This window comes from Pleurodeles waltl, chromosome 2_2 (assembly GCF_031143425.1).
Source record: "Pleurodeles waltl isolate 20211129_DDA chromosome 2_2, aPleWal1.hap1.20221129, whole genome shotgun sequence".
Lineage (NCBI taxonomy): Eukaryota > Metazoa > Chordata > Amphibia > Caudata > Salamandridae > Pleurodeles > Pleurodeles waltl.
This window is the reverse complement of record NC_090439.1, coordinates 21,295,602-21,316,645: the sequence shown is the minus strand read 5'-3', so window position 1 is coordinate 21,316,645 and position 21,044 is coordinate 21,295,602. Positions and strand designations below refer to the sequence as shown.

Genomic DNA, 21,044 nt, shown 5'->3' with positions numbered 1-21,044 from the left:
CATCTCTGATGGACACAAGCTCATTCGCAGGTGCAGATGTCAATCTTATAGCACACCCAATGAAAATTGCATGTGGGGACAGGCAAGTTTTTCTTGTCTGGAGTACAGAGCCAACTCAGCAAAACAAGAGACAATGCGTCAGGCCATTTCAGAGAAGTGGAGGCATACACTTCCTCCAATCTGGCCTGCAAAGTTCCATTAACTTGCTCCACCAATCCAGAAGCCTCAGGCCTGTCTGTAACTGCAGTCTAGTCTTTGCTCAAATTGTAATGCCATACATAATAATTTCAGGTGTTCACTTTTGAAGTGTGTCACTCTGTCTGACTCTAGAGAAGTCAGGAAGCCAAACCTCAGAATCAACTCTGTAAAAGTAACAGTTAGGCAACTGTGAGACTGTTATTTCTGGTAAGCCTCAACCCAACAAGAGAAAACATTATACAATAACCAAGACGTATCTCAGTCCTTAGCACGTGAGAAGCTCAATAAAATCGGTCTGCATCCTTTTGAAAGTCCTCCTGATCTGCCAGTGTGACTCAATGTTACTGCGTACGTTTCCCTACATTCATCTGCTAACATGTGACACATCTGTGACATAGGGCCTCTGCCATCAGTTGAATCTTGGGTTAAACCAAGTTTGCTTGACTGTCCTAACCATAGCATTACGACCAATATGAGCTGGGTCATTGTACTGCTCAGCCATGGGTGGTAACAAACTATTAGACATCACAACGCTTTCATCACTTAAAACCCAGATATCATCTTCATTTGTTATGATTCAACATGCTCTAACCCAACTTTGCTGTTCGTCCTCTGACACTTCTTCCTGCAACCTCTTAACTTCCTCCTGGGTATCTGTAGCAGTTAACATAATTTTATGACTTGTCTTATCCTTTGACTTATGGGTGTATTCTACAATTCAAGACACAGTATCTAGCCACCTTATCAGCATAGTTGTTGCTGAGAGTTACATAATCAGTGGCGTTGGGGTGTACAGAGCACTTCACTACTGCAATTTGGGCAGCCAACTATAATGCATTCAAAAGAGTATACACTTTGTCTCTCGATTCCTGATAGACGATCCAGAAAAAGTCATAAAACCCCTCTGGGACCACAGCTGTCCAAATTCATAAATGACACCAAAGCCATTCTGACTATCAGTGAAAATTGTCACCTTCAGCTGTACAGAAACACAGCGTGCTCTTGTAGGAGCAACTAGTTTGGCTACTTGAGCAGAAAAGGCTCCTTTAAGCCAGGAGGATTTGACTATACCTGAGAATGAATAGACTGCATACCCAGCTCTCAGGGTACATTAATTGTCCCTTAAACAGAAGCCATTGCCATCAACAAACATTACATAATCTGATTTGTGTAGGGGAATATCTTGAATGTTAGAACTTGGCTTGGCTCATATTTCAGACCTCTAGACAGTCATGCCGAATTTCATCAGTACAATCATCATTTACATCTTTATCATTCAGAGGAACTTTCAAAAGATTTGCTGAATTCAGAGTACTACAAAGCTTGAGTGACACATTCTGATCAGCTAATATTATCTGCTCATAGCAGGTAGGACGTGCAATAGTGAGATGCTGAGTTTTGGTGTGGGTTAACAAAATTTCCTATAAGTGGGACACAAAAACATTCAAAGGGTGACCAATAACAATGCTTTTGCACTGTTCTATGCTGATGCTCACTGCTGCAACTGACCTATGGCAGCCAGGCAGCGCTGAAGCCACAGGATCAAGAGAGGCAGAAGAATATGCCACAGGTCTGTTGCCATTCACATTCATTTGCGCCAAAACTGAGAGAGCGCATCCCTCCCTCTCACAGTAGTACAAAGTAAAACATTATTGTAATCAGGCCTTCCGAGAGCAGGGGTATGACAGAGATTTTCTCTCAGCTCTGTGAAGGCACATCTGTACTTGTCATCCAATAGTACTGGATCAGCACATCTTTGTTTGTCAGCCTCTGTAAAGGCTTGGCCAAAAGGGAAAAGTTTGAAATCAACTGGCGACAGTAGCCAACCATTCCCAAAAACATACTGACTTCTTTCTGAGTCTTTTGGGGGATTCATTTTCAGATTTGCTGAGATTCTTTCTTGTGACTCCATCCTTGCACCCTTCTCCATGTGGTGGTCTTGGTACAAGACATCTTTCTTACAGTACTGCAACTTAGTCTGGGGAAACGTTGTCCATTTTCAGGTAAGTGGTTCAACAGGGCAATTGTGTCTCTCCTATTATTTTCCAGAGCATTTGATGCAAACTAGTAGGTCATCAATAAGCTAAACCAAGACTGATGGGTAGGACATTTTAAGTGACTCCAGATTCTTTTTCAAGATCTAGTTAAAAATGGAAGGACTCTCAGTATGCCCTTGTGAAACTCGGCGCCATGCCAAAATACGACTGCCAAAGCAAAATTCTAAGAGAAACTGGCTTTCCTCTGGAACTGTATGGAAAACATTGCTTGGCACAAGTCAGTCACTGTGAACCACTATGCCTCATATGGAATTTGGACTAAAATCACTGCTGGATTCAGTACCACTGGACAACATGGAACATCTATCTCATTTATTCTCTTCAGGTCTTGGACAATGCAGTATTTTCCACTGGGCTGATCCAGTCCCATATTGGGAGAGTGACATGGACTTCCCATTATTTGTCTTAGAATTCCCTATTCTATCTATGAGGTGATCATGGGTCTAATTCCTGCAATTGTTTCAGGTGTCATGTTAAATGGCAGAATTTACGGATATACAGCATTTGGATTCATAGTACTCTTGATAGGCTATGTCCTATCTCATTTCCTGAAAAGCCCCTATTTTCAGGTGACACTGTATCTTTTAAATCTTAAAGCAAGTCATTACATATCAACATTGGGTACAGTGTGACACTTGGGGTTTGATTCACAATTTTAAATGATGCATCTTCATCACTCATGTGGATCTCAATATCACGTGGGGTACAACTGATGAAACAGTTCAACATGCTTAGCAAGTCGTGTCCAAGCAGACTTACAGAACTTGAGTCAAACACTATGAATTGATACTCATCTTCAAAGGAACTTATTTTTACTGAGACAAATTCTGTTACTGTGTTGGACAATTGTTTATTTGCAGCTCCTACAACTTGAATTCTCTTTCTTGAAAGAGGCAAAATTGGTACTTCTGCTGTTCTTGTAGAAGAATGTGTGGCACCTGTGCCTGCTATAAATGACACATGGTGACCATTCACATCACCTTCCACATGTGGACCACGTTGATCCACATCTACGTAAGTCACATAGCATACATTCCTCTTCTTCTTTTGGACATCTTAACTGAAAAATGTCTGAAAAATCATCCTCACTTAGAGAAATTAAAGGAAACTGTGATGTCAACTAATTTGCATCTATATTTTTAACCTGATTTAAATTCTGTCAGGAAGCATTTGTCTGTTTGGGACATTGAGGATTTTGGAACTTGAATCGACTGTCTCTGGGACACAATTGAATTTTGCATTTGAGGTCTCTGAACTCTTTGCATTTGTCCCTGGTAATTTTCTTGCACTTGTACAACTCCATTACTTTGTACCTGATATTTTGCACCACTAAGAGGCACTCCCTTCTCCAGTGCACAACTGGCCATAACCATGACTCAGATTAGTTATTTTCAAAGTTGCCACATCCACAATTCCATTCTGATCTACAGGAACACCACATCCGTTACCTTGCTGCTGATAGCCATTATTTCTTTGTTGTTACACTCCATGCACACTACCAGTATTCCCTGCAAACTGTTGAATCTGACAAGTTTTCTGCGCAGCTTTTATTTGCATCACCATCACCTTTTCATTCAACTTTTTCTGCTTCAATTTCAGTTCATCTTTGCAGTATTTTGTATACTGCAGATTTCATCAATTGGTTTGTTCTGCCAACAAATCAACTGTTGCTTAATCATGTTACTTATGCCTGGCTTCAATACCTGCACAAATCTGAACACAAAATGACTCATGTCTTTCGCTTCTATGGTCCCAGTACCACAGAAATGCTGGAAAGTCTGCAACAATCTCTCATAATAGGAATGTATCGACTCCTTAGATTCCTGGGCTGTCCTGTCTATCTTCAGCTTATAAATGTCTTTAGGTGACATCTTGTTTTTCAAAAAGCCAATCATCACCTCTTCAGATGGTGCTTGTCACTTGATCTCTTGAAGGTTCACTGTCAGGCCAATCAAAAGCAATCTTACATTCAGCCTATTTATTACTTGGAACCACAGTCTCAAACAATGTATTCAAATCTTCACACAGGCATTTTGAAAGTTTCATAAATCATTCTGTCTGCTTATACCACTGATTTATTTCTCAATTTTGGGTAATCATTTTTGAAGGACAAAATATCACTCTTACTCCAAGGTACTTGAACATATCCACCACCAGGAATTTCTCTCATGGGAAGCATTTTCATATTTCCTTCAACTTCACCTGCTCCTGTCGGAGGCAAAGCTGCTATCTTTTTCTTCTGATCTCTTTTCTTTTCCCTAATTCCTTTCCACTTGACAGCATCTCCCCATTTCTGAATGTGTCAAATTAATTTTCTAATCTGCAATCTAATTCCAAGAGATCTCATATGCAATATTTCCATGTCAATAAAGTCTACTTTGTAATTTCTCTACAAAGGTTTTGATTTCTCCAAATCAACATCATATCTCTGGGCTAATTCAGCTAGTCTGCCATAAGAGTGAGCTGCACATCTTATAATGTCTTTGCTCACAAAACCCTTATGCTCAAGTCAGCCAAAACAGCAGCCTCCTCCTTGGGAAAAATCTGACTTCCTGGGATCAGACCTAGTGATTTCAGATGCTCAGTCTTTCTTCTACTCTGGCGCATTCAGTTAAAAATGTAGGTGTCATTTTCGACTCCAATCTATCTTTCAAGGCACAGATAAACAGCCTAACTTCTTCCTGCTTCTTTCTTCTGCGTGAAATCAGGAAGATCCTTCCTTTTATCCCTTTTGATTTTCAAAAATTAGTGTCTAACGATTTGATGTAATCAAGGCTTGACTACTGCAATGCCCCTTTTCTTGGTATTTATCAGTGCTCACTGAACAAATGTCATGTCTTGCAGAATGCAGCGGCGAGACTTCTAAAAAGACTCCCAAAATTCAAGTCTGTGACCAAGACTGTTCAGGAACTCCTCTGGCTTACAGTAAAAATCAGAATCAAGTTTAAAGCATTATGCTTGGCTCAGAAAGCCCTGCGTGGCAATGCCCATGCATACTTGAAAAATAACTTATTTTGTACAATCCAAGCAGGGTGTTACGCTCAACCAGGACCCGGACAGTGAAGGTCCGTAGTATTAGAAATAAGAAATGAGGTGGGAGGAGCTTCATTCACTCCACAGCTAAACTGAGTATCTGAGAAGTCAACCCACTCTACTCAGATTCAGGAAAGAGCTTAAAACCTTGCTTTTTTTTCTTCAACTCGTTAAGTCGTAATAATAGGCATCAGTCTTGAGAATTATTTTCTAGTCAGTTCTTTTGACATGAGCATCAAGACGCCATTGGCATTTGCACGCTTTAGAAAATTAATCAATATCAATATAAAAAAACACATTTCGTCTTCAGTATTTACATCTAATTGAGCTGTGTCTAAAGTTCCCAATATTATCTTGTTCGATTCTAACTTCAATCTGGGCATATCCAATGGTCTATCTTTCTCTGGGATGTGTTCAGCTCTTGCACTACAACTTGTTCCTCCTGTTGCACCCTCAGGACTCAAATTATTCAGCCAATCATTTAATTGCTGAGCAGTAAAGCCCTGCAAACTTTTCAGAGTATTCAGCATTACTCCTGTTCTTCACTGACCTGCAAATACTTGACCAGTTCTACTTGCAATAGACATGTCTTCTGGAGTGTTAAAGGGCAATCTTCTATTTAGGGTCCTGCAACCAATATTCGGTGCCCGTTATGGTCTGGGCACCCATTACGGTGAGGATCTCTGAGGAAACTTTGCAGCAGGAGCAAATCCTGTCTGACTTGTCAATGAATTTGGATCTGGCATGCATGTAGGGGCCGATGGCCTCAGAACAGAATTAATTTTCTCCATCTCTGAATGATTTGAGCTCACAAATACTGGTGCACTGTTTTATGTAAAACCATTTAAAACAATGGGGGTATCTGGGACATTTTGAAAATTCTGAACATTCAGGACATTTAAAGTGTGTGGATTATTCCCAGTCATGCCTGGAGCATACAAAGTAACAGTTGGACCCGTTGTCACTGGAATTATCAATACATCGGGGTTAATATAATTCTTTGGATTCCTAACCTCTCCTTCCTGTCAAAGTAGTATTTAAACTGTATCCTGTCTGATTTGGGGTAAAATTCTGTCTGGGCTGATGTGGACTGAAATTTAGCACAGGATGACTCAGATTATTCTGTGCTGGCTGGTTGATGTTAGAACTCTGTACAGACTGATTTGTGGTAAAGCTCTGAATTGATTGAATTGTATTAGGAGTATGTCCTACTGAACTCACATTCAGATCTGGCACTATCAGATTAGGGGTCTGTTAAACTGGTGCAATAGGCACATCAAAGATCACATTTCTCTTTATCTCACTTGACCCTCCTATGTGCTCAGAATTGTATGGAAGCGGACGATTTAACAATAGCTGATTTATTAAAGCGTCATCCGAATCACTCCCATAAATCTCAGTTTTCTTTTCAGTACTGGTTGTCTATTCTGCTTTTTCTGTCTTTTTCTTACTCTTTGGTTTAGTGCTTTCTCCTTTTTCATTAGTAATGGATGGATACAACCTAGCTCCTTCAATTATATCTGCTATCCAAGCTTTTTGTTGACTATCTCATCTTGCCTCTGCCACTGTCCTTACTGCTTTCTTCATTCTATTCTCATACGTATCTCTCTGTTTCTGATAATCCATATGTTCCCAAGTATTAAGTGCTTCAAATTGTGCAGGTCATGGAAGTGGTTCATCTCATAAAGTACTCGCCTCAGGTTCTCAATGATACTTGTGTTAAATGTTCCATAGCGAAGAAATACTAATGCACCTTCTTTCTCAGTAATCTTATGCCATTCTTCAAGCTATAAACATGCATGAGGACCTTTTTTTTGAACAAAGCATAGTGACCTGAAGTACCATCGGGTGAGGTCTCTATTCCCTCATTAACAGTGATAAAAACATCTCCTTTCATTAGACTTTTCAGTGCTTCAAAGAACTTCATTTTCAATCAGATTTCAGTAATTCATAATTTACTTTTCGTTTGCAATCAGGAAGTAATTCTGTACCCACAATTCTTCTCTTGATGTTCTCAACCAGTAGCAGTGCGACACTCTGTGACATAGTCCACCAATATCAGCGCGTCTTCACACCATCCGACCTATACCAGCACGACACACGATGATGTCAATCTTAACGTCTCACAGCAGCTCACCCACCTTTACAATTTCTCTCATAATCACTCTTCATGCAAACGGAATGCAAATTATTGTGAGCAAAAACCAACAACCTGTCTGCTCACTACAGGATGGGGAAACTAAAGAATTCTAAAGCAGTACGGAGCTACACTTTCTGACTATGCGTCCACAATTACACAGCAAATGAGACTTAACCAGCAAATCTCACTCCGGTTGATACAGTTCCTCCATGTGCACTCAGGATTCACTTATTATCAACCAACCACACTCACTCAAGGAATACTGTTGGCACTGTTGATAGTGTCTCACGAAAAGCACCTTCACTTCAGACAATAAATTAACCAAGGGTCTTCTACACTTGTGCATTATCCCAGGATCTTAGGCCACGTTGTTCCAATTCAAGAACTGCAACTTCCTAAAAGAGAGAGCCAAAATCACACAACAACTTTGGAAACTATGCAGAACACTTCACAACATTACACTTCATGGTAATCTTTAGCAAGAGCAACGCAAGCACAAATCCTATTAATTCTCGCAAATCCGCTGCATAAGAACAACAATGGAACTTCATCATTCTTCAGAACGAACAATGGGACAACAATTTTGGAGATGTTTAGGTTGTGTCTGACGTCTTCAGGCTGAAATTGGCCGGAAAGGCGTCATACCCACCAGTAATCCCATTTGTGCACTTCTGCACAGTGGCCAAACAACAGTGGTCCAAAATGGAGGCAGTTTTTGTATTCTGGCTGCCACTCAAGTGTGCGGTTCGAGCCAAAAATGTTTCTAAGTCCCAGCTTCCTCTGGATGTTTGGAAGAGTACACTTTGGCATAGGAATGGATCCAGGACCTCAGAGAGAAGCACCTGGGGGTCAAGACTCACTCCAGCAGAAGCCATCAACAGGGCCCATTGCAGGTCCAGTTGAAACTAGCCAGCTGGGCTCTTGTAAGAAAAGGGCTTCTAGTAGCTTGTTATACGCTTGTAGCTTAAAAGGAGGTCAGCTTACCTACCCTTAGAGGCCCTTTCTTTGTCTTGAGTGGGGGCAGGTAATGCTTTTCAGGCCTTCTCACAGGACTCAACAGTAAATGGAATCCTTCTTCTGTCTCCCATAGGTTAATAAATTCTGGAGAGGGTGTCCAGGGGTGTTACATTTACTACTGGCACTAAGCTGTAGGTAGGTGTGAGTCCTGACCCCATCCTGACAATAATGAGAAAGTTTCCAGGGGCAATCCTTCACACATTTGCACCACTTCCTGTGTGCCTTACTGCAAACAATCCCACAATGCCCCTCTCTATGTAAAACCAGGGCGGCAGAACCTTTCACTACTTGTGCAGAGCTCCTGTGCCCACCACAGACATGTGACAGGGAAAGAATGGTCACCCTCGCCTGTGGCCTCTTCAAATCAATTCTGGGGGCAGGTTCTCTTCAAACAAGGTCAATAAATCTTTTCACTCTGCATGAAGGGTGGAGAAATAGGCCAAACAAAAACTCTTCAAACAGCACAGTTTAAAATAACAGTATACCCATTTGGCCATACGAGGAAACCTCCAGTCTGAAATAATGTTAAGGGGTTTTTATTACTAGCTCAGACTCAAAGTTATTTAGACAATTCTCAAAACAAGATTTTAAAGTTACAGAATCACCATTGGTTGACCAAGGCGATGAAAATGTTTCAAATGAACTGACATCAAAAGAACCAAGCATTTGACAATGAAAATTAAAAAAAAACACAATCATCATCTAATGGAAAGAAGGCAAGACTGGCAAGTTCTTGTAAGCATTAAGGCAGTTTAAAAGTAATTTAATTCAGATAGCTAGGGAGAGGGAAATCCCTACAAATTAGCAAGTCACAAATTAATGTGCTGGTCTAAAAAACATTAGGCTAAAAAGTAAAAAAAAAAGGACAAAAAGAATTGGAAAAATGACATATGGGGCAAAAGGTGACTAACAAGGTTTGGCAAATTGTAAGAAAAAAGGGAAGGTGTCAGTATTTCGGAAGCTTGGTCAAGAGTCTTCTTCTCAGGTCAGGGGACATCTTTTGAAGTCTCGGCAAAGCATTTTAAAATGAAGGGGTAAGGGTAGAGAGGTCTGTACCTCTCAGAGTCCAAGGGGTCTGTACCTAAAGGGAAGGGCAAGAAGACTGTTGTTAATCCAACTAGGAAACGATAAATGAAAGTGCAAACTGCAAGATGATTCCCTCATAAATCATTTCACATGACTCTGAAGGTGTAACTGTTCAATCAAAGTCCCTCATGGAATTGGAACTGAAACATTAGGAAAGATTCCCATTACCAACATGGGAAAGGCATCCATCTTAGCTCATCTCTATGGGTTGTAACAAATGTAAATAGTCTATTTCCACAGCTCCTCAAAGTACTGGGCTCAAGGTTACTTTCTTAAGCTCACCACATACAACAACAGGACATCTATTTCCAAGCTAGAACTTCATGGGAACAAAATCTGAAAGAAAAGTCATGTTAGAAAGAATGACTAAACATTCTTCTACACTGACAGGAAACGGGACCTTGCAGGCTTCAAGTAGGCTAAGTAAAGTGAATTAAAATTGCACATTCATTTATGCTAAATAATGCACATTTAGTATTTAGGATTAAGAATTCAACATTAATAAGCTCTGTCGGTGTTCATGTTACAGTAGTTTTAAAATTAAACAACTCTAATACATTACATTAATTATAGCCCAGAATTGCAACTCTAGACATTTGCATGTAACGTTTAAAACATTACTTTTGTGGAAATGCATTATTGTTTTAAGGAAGACTATTAATTAACATCATAAAGAATCACACAGAATGAATTAATTGGCTCTACATAAAATGTAGGGCTATACCTCATCACTTTGTATCTCTGTTCTACAGTGACTGCACCTTGATACAGGCTTTCAGTGCACCACTTCACAAATAATCTGTTAGTGCTTCAAATAACAAAATGCAAAGATTTTAACATGTAGGTGATTACAGTGAGGTCAAAAGTAACAGTAACATTTCTGCTACATCACATGTAAGGTAAAATGCGATGAGACTTGAGAGTATTTAGGCCGAAGGTATCAGACAGTGAAAACTTGATAAGGAACTGGTTGGTGTTATAAAGCAGAAAAAGGGAAGCTGTTAGTACACATATGAAAGTATTGGTGAATTCTTGTGTTTAAAAGTTGTTGATCTATGACTGGTCATGATGTTTTACAACAATAGGTTTATAAAATAGTGTAAATGTTTCAGAAACAAACAGGAACCATAAAAATGTGTATTCTTTAATGATTATCCACAAGTTCCTTGTTGGATAAGAGCACAGGCCAAACGCTGAATTCTAAAGAGAGGAATTGGCTACCAGCTCCTAACGTACATGTATTAAGTAAATAATCAAAAAATCAGTTTCCCCGAGGTGCCTAAACGTTTAAACTGCATCAAGGATCCCAGACGTTTTGCTCATTCGATTTCTTTAGACAACGTGGTTTCTGATCTGATTTAACTTTGTAAGGTGCATTTGAGTATGTTCTTAGGAACACCCAATTTGGTTCTCATAAAAAGTCAAGTTTGGATTTTACTCTTTCTGCACAAAAAAGAGCAGTGTGGGGTTTGGCTTGGCGCCTCTTGGCACGCAGACTTCACTATATTTAACAACTAGTAGTCTTTGGAGATGTTGTAGGTTGTGTATGACTCTTCAGGCTGAAATAGGCCAGTCATTCCATTCGTGCACAGTGGCCAAACAACAGCGGTCCGAAATGGAGGCAGTTTTTGTATTCTGGCTGCCAACGAAGTGTTCGGTGGGAGTCAGTCGAGAAGTATTGTTCTCAACTAGCTGTACACAGCCTATGGCGTAGTGATTGGTCACTTCTGTTTATCGCTGCTCGTGCACCCCAGATGTAAAGCAAGTATTTGAGTATTTGTATCGGAAACACTTTGTATTTCTGGAGAGTAAAGCAAGTGCTATGTAATATCGTCTTCACTCGACAGGTGAGGCACTTTGTGGACACTTCAGGATTATATTTTGTTGACTGTTTGTTTTTGCCTTTATTTTCTGGCAGAGATGGCCGATGGTTAATTGCTGGTTGTCTTTTTTTCTGAAGACACGTCAGCGATTTAGTCAAATTCCCTTCTCATGTCGCAGAACCATTAATTGTTAGCTCTGGGTTATTACCGAGGAGTAGCCTTTTCCATCTTGGCGGGAGTCGAAGGGTCGAGCGCTACGGGGTGTTGGTATGGGGCGGAAGGAGGGGGAGAATCGTTGCTTGTGTGTAGTATCAGGAGGGGGAGAGGATGTGGCGTAACGGCCAGACTGCCGACTTTGGAGCTGGGGAGTCAGGGGCTTAACATCCTGCGATTGTGGGCAAACCACCTAATCGCCCCCTGCCTACCGAAAAATTAATGTGTCCTTGTGTAAGGTAACTGGTGCTCATGTAAAGCGCTGCAGTAGTTTCGAGTCGAGCTATATAAAACTGTAACAAAAAAAGCACGCGGGGGTGCATTGCGCTACATAGAGACGGGATCTTAAAGGGCTGAACCCACTGGGGTAACAAACAAGTGTTAGGGTTTCAGGATCACAGTAGCAAATGGTTGCTTTAGTCTCAAAATCAGGCCACCGCCCTGCGCCCCCCCTTTCATTTTCCACTACCGCTTCAGTGAATGAGGAAGCAAGTTCTATTGAGAAACCTTCAAGAACAGAGGTGGCGTATTCTCGCCCCTCCCCCTCAGCACGCACGCGCACACGGATGTGTACATGTAAGGCATGCCTAGGGAAAGCTGAAGTGAGCTGGGAACACCTGAGAGTTTTCCAGATTATTAAACTATTTTGTATAGAAAATCTATTACCGTGGTAGATCCGCTTTTAACCCAAATGACACTTGAACATAATGAAGAAAGACGATTTCCAATGATCACACTTCGCTCAAGTGTGTGTATGTTGGAGGGGGGGGGGGGGTGAACGGCCCATAGTTAGGTCGTACTCACCCTCTTCTTATCCATTCACATCGATAATAATTGTATTTTTATCCCTAAAGGAAATTAAAAGACATACAATTTAGGGGAAAAAAAACATGAAAGAGACGACACGTTCGGTCGGCAGAAGAATAATTGTACTGGGATTTGTGCTAAACACATCTATCGTGTTCTGCCTGTCTCGTTTTGCAGTGGGTCGCTGTTTCTCCATTTTTTCCAGTACTTCCATCCTACTGCGGAGGCCATACCTGGCCGCCGGAGGAGAAGGCAGGCAGCTGTTGCTGTGTTTGCAGTTGGGGTGCACTGTGGCGGTGCGGTGCGGCGCGGCAGCGGGAGGGAGGGCGGGCGCTGGTCTGTGGAGGAGGGGAGGAGCAGCACCGGGCTGTCCCCGGTCGCCAGGAGGCAGCTCTCACTACCGTACGGATACACCAGCAGGCAAAGCTGAGAACTTCATGCACGGCAGGGGAGGGGACAGGCAGCGGCCCCCGGGGACAGGCTCGAGACCGGGATTGTGGGTCATCTTTCCTCACGGATGCTGTTGGACTCCGAGCGGAGACGTTTGACTCGCACACCAGGATTTGCACTTTGGAATTATGCCGGGCTCGCTAGTGTCGTTGGAGCCTTGCTTCGTGGAGGTAAATGAGTCTGTTTTCAACTCCAGCCTGTTGTGTTATGAGGGTGGCGAAGCGCTGTTTATGCGCTTCCAGGCGCCCCCACATTTGGAACCTCTGCAGATGAAAAAAGTTTTTGGAAAAAAAAAAAATCTGCTGTAAACCACCACATAGGAGTTACTATACAACTGCTTCCGAGTGGGTGTTGGTGTATTTGCCGTTTGTAAAAGAATACGGTTTTTGTATTCTTATTCCTCTGGATACAGCTTGTACTCGGAATGTACAGTAATCCTAATGATTCGAACCCTTGCTGGTGTTGTTTGTGTACCTCGCACGACCCTTCTTTGGAAAATTATGTTTTTTGTAGTATTTTATACTAACAATGTGGCTTGTATTTTGATAGTGGCAGAAGGATTTCAAAACTATCCAGTTGCCCTCGTGTGTGTGCGCAACGGTAATGGAATTGTTCCAAAATCGCAGCTCCTAAAACTTGTGTCAAAATAATGATAATTCGCCGTGCCAAGAAAAATAGTAGGCACGGTTTTATTTGAGATAGGTGGGCCGCGTGGAAATGATTCAGTGCCATTTATGGACTAGTTGTGTGTCTGGTCACAATGGAGGCTCCAGACTTTCCCGCATTGTGCAGAAGTTTGTGCTGATGAGACAATAGCAGACACTGTGAGCATCCAATATGGGACAAACCATTAAGGCTGTAGGGGGATCTGTTATGGGACAGCGATATTTAACATTTTTTTCGGTTCAGTTCTCCCTTCCCGCTCGTACCGACTCAAAATATCAGTGCAATCAACTTGTTGCTGAAAATGTAGGCGGTGATGTGTGCTTTGGGTTGAGGTTGATTCCTCTTTTTGATTAAGACAACCCCTATGGTTGAATGGACAATCCGAGCAGTCTTGCGCCGTCCTTTGCTTACTGCTCTCGGAGAAGGGCTTACCTTCGGATCCTACGGTGTGTGTCGTGTGTGTCTTTCGTGAAAAGCCCCCAACTACCTCTACAATAGGTGAGACCCTGCGCTTGTGGCGAACACTTTGCGTGGCCGTGGGTCCGAATGCCCCATTTTGATAAACAGAGGATTTGGAAGTGTAACTTTTTGCTTGACTGTCTGCATTTTCCTGCTCTCTCCTTCTCTCTATGGCGTGTTTTGTTTGTACATTTTCGGCTTTATATGCAGCCGTGGGGCCCCTTCCCCCAATTCAGGACTGCATGGCTTCTTGCTGATAGTATATCGCTCCTGTTGTTTGTGTCCGCTATACCTTACGTCTGTTTTTTTTTTTTTTTTGCTGTCGGTTTCTGCATTGTTTTAATGTATTAGTTGCGGCCGCGAACAATACTCAAGGAGCCCGGGAAGTTGGGGATCTCAGTGTGAAGGCGGGGGAGGGAGGGGGAACTCTGATGTCCCTCCCACTGATGACATCCCGAGGTGCCGAGTGCTCATCACCCGGACGCCTTCGTGCCCAGGGCGTTTCTCTGGGCATCCCCGCCCCAGCAAGTTTTGTCACATAAAGAGGTATGGAGGAGTTTATTGTTCACCTGTTAGTGCATTAAAAGCGGGCCTCTCACTTAATGTAGTGCATGATGAACACTTGTAGAAAGTAGGTTTTGAAGCTGGCGATGTGCAGAGACTCTCTCTTCACCGAGGATGCAGCCGTAATTGATATACTCGCTTTACTTTTTTATCGCTTGTCAAAGGAGTCAGAATGTGGGAATATAACCAAAATAGTTATTAAGCCTTCTCTTGTAGGTACATTTTTTGACATTTCTCCATGCCTTGTTAGGCTACAGCGCCAAGATACCCTTGTGGCGTATGTTCGTATTACACTGTAATTGTATTTAATACATTTTGTAGATTGATGGGGAGGAAAAGCAGAGGGCCTACTTCTACTTTGGCCACCGCCACTCACCCGGTCCGAACAACCCAACTTTGTAGCCCTAGCCTTTCATTTGTTTCTGACCAGCCACACTCTTTGTGAGTTGTTATCACTATTTATATTTGGTGTTAGGTACGTGCCCATGTGTGCGTTTGTGGGTCTGTGTTTGAGTATACACACAGCCCCATTTAGCACCCCACTTAAGGCTGCCTCTCAACCCCACATGCGAATGTCTCTGCCATCAGGGCCGCATCCGTGATCGGCAAAATCCCGGTACAACCTGTGGAATTTGACACGAAGAGAACGGCCTGAAGCAGAAGACATCACTGTAGTGAGCAGGGGGAGGTGGTGTCAGGCGGAAGAGGTGCGCTGTCCCTCTGCATTATGCATTTATTTATTTTGCAATAGCTGCGTCATGACGCAAGCATGCTTGGAACCGCTCCTGTGGACGTCTGTGATGCTGTCTGAAGTGCTTACAGGAAAAACAGATTAGAAGATTAACATCTGTTAACATAGCCGTTTTATCTGCAGCCAGAAATAGGTCAGTTCTTCCTTCAGGAGCCCGGCTGCTGCTGCACACGGGAAGTAATGAAATTTTACTAATGACTGTGCGCCTGTTGGTCCTAATGTACATTTTGCATCGCATTGTATCAGTGGACTGATACGCTTTGGTTATATCTGTTTATTGGACATAGAGCGGAGGCAAATAATATTTCCCCATTTAACGGGCTCCCATGTACCTGTTGGTGACTTTTCTTTAAATTAGCGAACAGTGCTAGGACTTGTTTTAACAATCAGTGTAAACCCTTTCAGTTTTGAATGGCTCCGCCTTAAAGTGAGTGACAGATTCGGCACTCAGGCAGTTTCCGTCGTTAAACAGAACTCACCCTGTTGATGTCTTGCCTCCCTGATCCGACAGTCACCTGTCTTCACCCCTCCATCATTCTGTCTAATCTTCTACCATTTATATTTATACCTGGTTATACTGTTCCTCGACTTCGTTTTCCAGAAGCTATCCATCTGTATGTGCCCCTTCCGTCCGTGTTTTTGTACTTGATGACCGTCATTCTTCGTGGTTTTCTTTCTATTTCTCTTTATGTGCTATAGATGTGGCAGCCCATCTCTTACTCACAATAGGTCTGTTGAGCAGACAGGGTTGGCCAGCTATGACGATCCTCGTGATGATTGGCTTTTTTCTGTTGATAGTAATTCTGTGGAATCAATGGACCCTTTTTTTTGCTATGTGTGCATAATTAGTTTATTGCACTTACAGCCCCGTGACCACAAGAAGGAAACATTACACACACACTACTCCACAGTCACATGAACAGAGCGAATATTGACCATTTGTGATGCAAACAACGAGCAGGCTCTGTCAGTGAGTTCCCCCACACAGGTCCCCACAGCGCACTGGCAGGTCGCAGTCAACTATGACCGTACCAGGTCGGTTTCCTGTCTCTCAGAAGACTAAATTTTCTTTTACCGGAAGTGTCGTAAAGCTAATATTAAATCTGCCTTTATATCTACTATTGCAGCTGCACTCCTAACTGCGATTTGATATTTGGGTTATGTTGCTTTTTCGGTAGCGTTTTAGGCTGAAATAACCGTTTGTTGCGAGTCTCCGCCCCGTGAACTGCACCGCATCGGCATGTTTACAGACTTAGGGCCAGATGTAGCAAAGGGTTTTACCCATTCTGTGTCTATGGGAAAATGTGTTTGTACATATGGCCCTTAGTTCGGATTAATGGTAGTGCACATAGTTGAGAGTAAATGTAGGCCGATCGTTGGATCTGCTCACTTTACTACCTGCCAATGGGATGTCTTGCCTGACTAGACCGCCGCATCCTTCGAGCCGTCCTGGGGACTGGCTGCAACGCCATAGAACCCGCATTCATGTTCTTTTCTGGTGTTTTGATATCAACAGGCGATTTGATTAAATAAACCTCGTTGAACTTGGATAGAGCTGGGAACTGGAATCAGGTGTTCCTTCTCTTCCAGTACTAGGATATTGTGTAAACCGAACGCAAAAAAATAAATAAATGCAGAAGTCCAATAATTTTCAAGGAATATTACTTGGCTCACATCTACCTATGAATGTTATCATGTTACAGCTGTAATCTGCGTTTATGGGCCTGCCACGTTAGTCATGGCCTACATTGGTCTAGTGGCCAGGAAACCTCGGTTTCATATGCACCATCCTCACTTGGCCGCACTACGACCATGTGTACGTAAAGCTTATTTCCTCCAATGCATTACCACCCTGATCTGCTAAAGATTGGAGTGCTATTACCAACATTTTAGGACTCATCGAAAAAATAACATTTGCTGTCTTTCTGAATAGCTTGTTGGTCTGCAGCAACATTTGTGTCGTTTTATGTTGAGAAGTGGGCAGGATTCTGAGACCAAATTCCCTCCATTTTATCCCTCCTTGCGTCCTCCCATCTCCCTGTTACGCCTCACTTCTCATTCATGCACCCTTATCATACAGTCTCCCCTAAAAAATTGTGATCGGACCAGGGATTGAGAACGCATCGTTGCTTCCCTTTTTATTATCATTTTGCTTTTGTTTTGATTTTATAATGGTTGTTCTCCTTCAGAGTCAGTAACTGCTCGATAGAGCATTTAAATCTTCTATTTGCCATGCTTGGGATGTAGCTCGAAAGCAAGACCAAGCATCTGACATATTATTACATTAGTATGTCAGTGCTGGCAACAAGACCTCTGGGTCTGTGCATGTCATACAGCTCAGTGTGTAGGGATTGGTGTTGTTTTGGCAGCCTCTGGTCCCCTTCAAGGTCACCGCATGGCACTTGCTGTTGCCAGTTGGGCCGGTATTTTGGGTGAGGCAAACCCAGACTTATTAGGGTGCTCTAATTGCTACACGGCTCTTGGTGACTCTGAATCAAATGCCCTGCGTTTTCACATGTGCGTGCCTGTGTGTCACTGATATGGTGTGACAAGCTTGGGCATCAGGTGGTTTTGTAGAACAATAAATACGTTTTCAACCTATAAGTAGGTTTAATACTCTTAACTTCCCGGTGTATACCATTGTAAAATTAAATATATAGATGTATTTGTGTCTCATACCCACATCCTTCTATAGTCCAGGATGCACCTTATGTAGCTATGAGTGTTTAGAACTTGGCATTATTCCTTTAGACATATTTGATGGCGTGAATTTGAGCTGGGTAGTGTTTTTTTTTTTTTAAAGTATTGCATTATCAATGTCTGTCTGGGTGTTAAGGAGGGCACCAGAATATTATCTGACATTAAAATAGTGTCCGACATTCAAATAGTGTCCGGAATAGCATTTAAGAAAATATCACCCATTGGAGTTAATAATAGATATTCTACACTAAGTGGGGCAGTATTTCGTAAGCTCTTATTATGTCACAATATTTATGTAAGGCAATATTTCTGTGGACAGTATTCTAACATGCAACGGTGGGATAGTGAGACGTACTATGGGATAAGGGGAATATGGTTATATATGTATTGTAAGAGGATGGACTATGTAGGGTTCATTTGGGTTAGTCGGAGATGCTGCAACAAGAAAAAAGAGGAATGTAAGGACATATAATCAACAATTTGTTGAATTGTCTACTTTGCCTACTATAGTAGGCTAGAATTTACATGGATGTGTTTTTGCAGAGCTACATGCTTTGGCTTGCAATCCTGGATACCTCTGGTGTTGGTATCCTATAGCTACCTGCATTGGGAAGAAAAGATGGTATGACAGGAAAACGCTTCACAAGCACCCATTCATCAATAGTTTTGACTGGCTTTGGATTTGAAGTTGATAGACTATGAAAACGCATAAAATAGGAATCCTCTGCTTTGTTTGGTCCAGAATCCATTGCTAGTCCAAAGCGTGGCTTCTCAGATGCTGAAGCTTGGCTCTTGCTGGAATTTGGTACACCTGTTCAGTCCCATAAGGACAGGACTTTTGTAGAAGTTTAAAATTGGGTTTCATGGACCAAAAAGTCGTGAAGTCAGCATACTGCTGTTTCAGGAATCACAACTGTTTGTGAATGAGCAGTTGGATACAGAATGAGTCCTCACTGGAGATATCTATGACCATAGCTGGAGTGTTTAACACTGTAAATGAAGAACATGTTTGTCTAGAATAATGCATGGAAGTCCATCCCTGAATCTCAATTATTTTCAGTCATTTGCTTTTTTCCAGTTTCTAAAATATTTGAGTGTGCTGACGTTTATTTGGTGGAGGTTTGCTTTTATTCAAAAAGTATATTGATGATGATGTACTAGTGAGCGGATTTAAGAGGTGCCCTCAACTAACTCGTTTTCAGTTGAGTTCTTTGGGCGAGCAAATTTACTGGTCTGGGAATGTACACAAATGCATACTTTGTCAACTGTACACAGCCTTAGGGTGTGCCACATATAGAGGCACCTTTCTGTCTCCTTTGAGGAAAGTAAGCATTTTGAGTATTAGTAAAGAAGCTTTGAGGAGACAGAGATGTAAATGTGATTATGTGTTGGGAAAAAGGGTAACAATAATAGCTTTGCTTTTATCAAGCATTTGTTATAAAGGTTGGTTCACTGTAGAGTTACAAATGGACTAGTAAGTTGTGATAAAAGTAGATGTAATGGTTTCGGGACAGCTATTGATATGGAAAAGTGATCTCTATAAACGTAACATTTTTGATCTTATGTAAAAATAGGTTCATGCTGCAATGATGATCCCATATTTGCGTGTAATGAAGTAATAGCATGTTTGCGTACAGATATAAACATTTTCATTTCCTTTTGTGGTAGTTGAATGTATGACTATCATAAGGTCTGACCAGTGGTTAATTTGTAAGAGACTTGGGGCCTGATTTAGATGTTGGTGGTAAAGTTCCTGCCATCGGTTTTCTGACTGAAAAACTGCTTGCCTCCTTTGTGGTCTGCCTGCCGCCAGATTTAGATGTTGGTGGTCCCATAGATGAAAGCCTGTCTGAGTCTTGCCGACTCCACCAGGAATCCCATCGACTGGGACTCCAGCTACACTTACCGATGAGCAGATCTGGATCTGCCATTCCGCCAAGGAAAAAGTGGTGGTCTGACCTCCAAGTCTGATTTGGCGGATTGGGGGAAAAAGGGGTGACAACCCACACTTTTTTCCCCATTCATTCTTGTTCTTGACTGAACACAACTGGATAGACTCTGTAGCTGCTGCCACAGGACCACACAGGAAGCACCACCTTCCCGTATTGCTGGACACAAAGGTAGAGAACCCATATTGGCTGCGTACATTGGGGGGGGTGTCACTGCACGTGTGCACTGGAACACTGCAGATATATACACATCACTGTAATTATTTTAAGTTACTGTGACATGCATATGTTGGGGATACGAGTGGGTCAGACACGGGTGGGAATACACTGGTACACAACATGTATCGCAGAAATACACAGCTGTCATTATGATGCCAGTATTGCTTGGCAAATTAATGCTGGCACCACAATGACAGTACAATCACACCTGTCAACTGTGTCCATGTGTGAACATTGCAAGTGGACCTGTTATGTTGTGCTGCAAGATGTGTGTGAGTCAGTATGTGTGTGATACTATTGGCTGGGTGAGGTGGATAGAGCTGGAGTGGGTGATGTGGCTGTGTCAGTATGTGTGCCACTTGCATATGGGTCTGATGTGTATATCGTGTGGCGTTGCTGTGTGCAACATTCAGGTGTGTGGTGTTGTGCAGCATTCGTTGTCGACGATGTGTGTAATTGTGCTTGCATGTGTGCACATGTTTGTGTAGACGAGTGTGTTGTCATGTTGGTTGTTGTTGTGTCATGTATGGGTGCAGTTTTAATGTGTGTATGCTGTGTCATGTGTTTGCAGCATGTCTATTTTGTGGGGTATTGGCAATGGATACGAGTTTGTATGTGGTGTTTTTGTGTCATGTGTGATGCAGGGAAGCGCAAGGGACACATGTTGCAAAGTTAAAATACTTGTGTGACTTACCTCTGTTCTTTAGCCACTGCCATTGTCTACTGTCCATTGGGTCCCACAATGTCCTCCCTCCTTCAGTGAACTGCCACCAGTATACCGCCTTCAGGTCTGTAAAATCTAAATATGCAGACGGAAGACCACCGAAATGTAGGTCTTGTTGGGTCTGCTGCCGACATGGCTTAGTGGTGTGACAGCCAAGGTCTAAATCAGGTCCTAAGTCCCAGGGGCCC

General features: G+C 42.3%; 1 protein-coding gene across 6 annotated transcripts in view; it reads left to right on the top strand.

The window, feature by feature from the left end:
• Positions 1-21,044, top strand: part of ZNF516 (zinc finger protein 516) — a 353,996-nt gene that overhangs the window by 38,758 nt on the left and 294,194 nt on the right. For 4 of the 6 annotated variants that reach the window (XM_069219434.1, XM_069219429.1, XM_069219433.1 and 1 more), the window contains exon 1: positions 12,726-12,994. The exons of 1 other annotated variant lie outside the window; for it this stretch is intronic. The gene's annotated coding sequence lies outside the window, so the exon portion shown is untranslated. Of the gene's footprint in view, positions 1-12,725; positions 12,995-13,804; positions 13,989-21,044 lie in introns of those variants that run through there. One more of the 6 variants, XM_069219431.1, reaches the window with a different exon arrangement.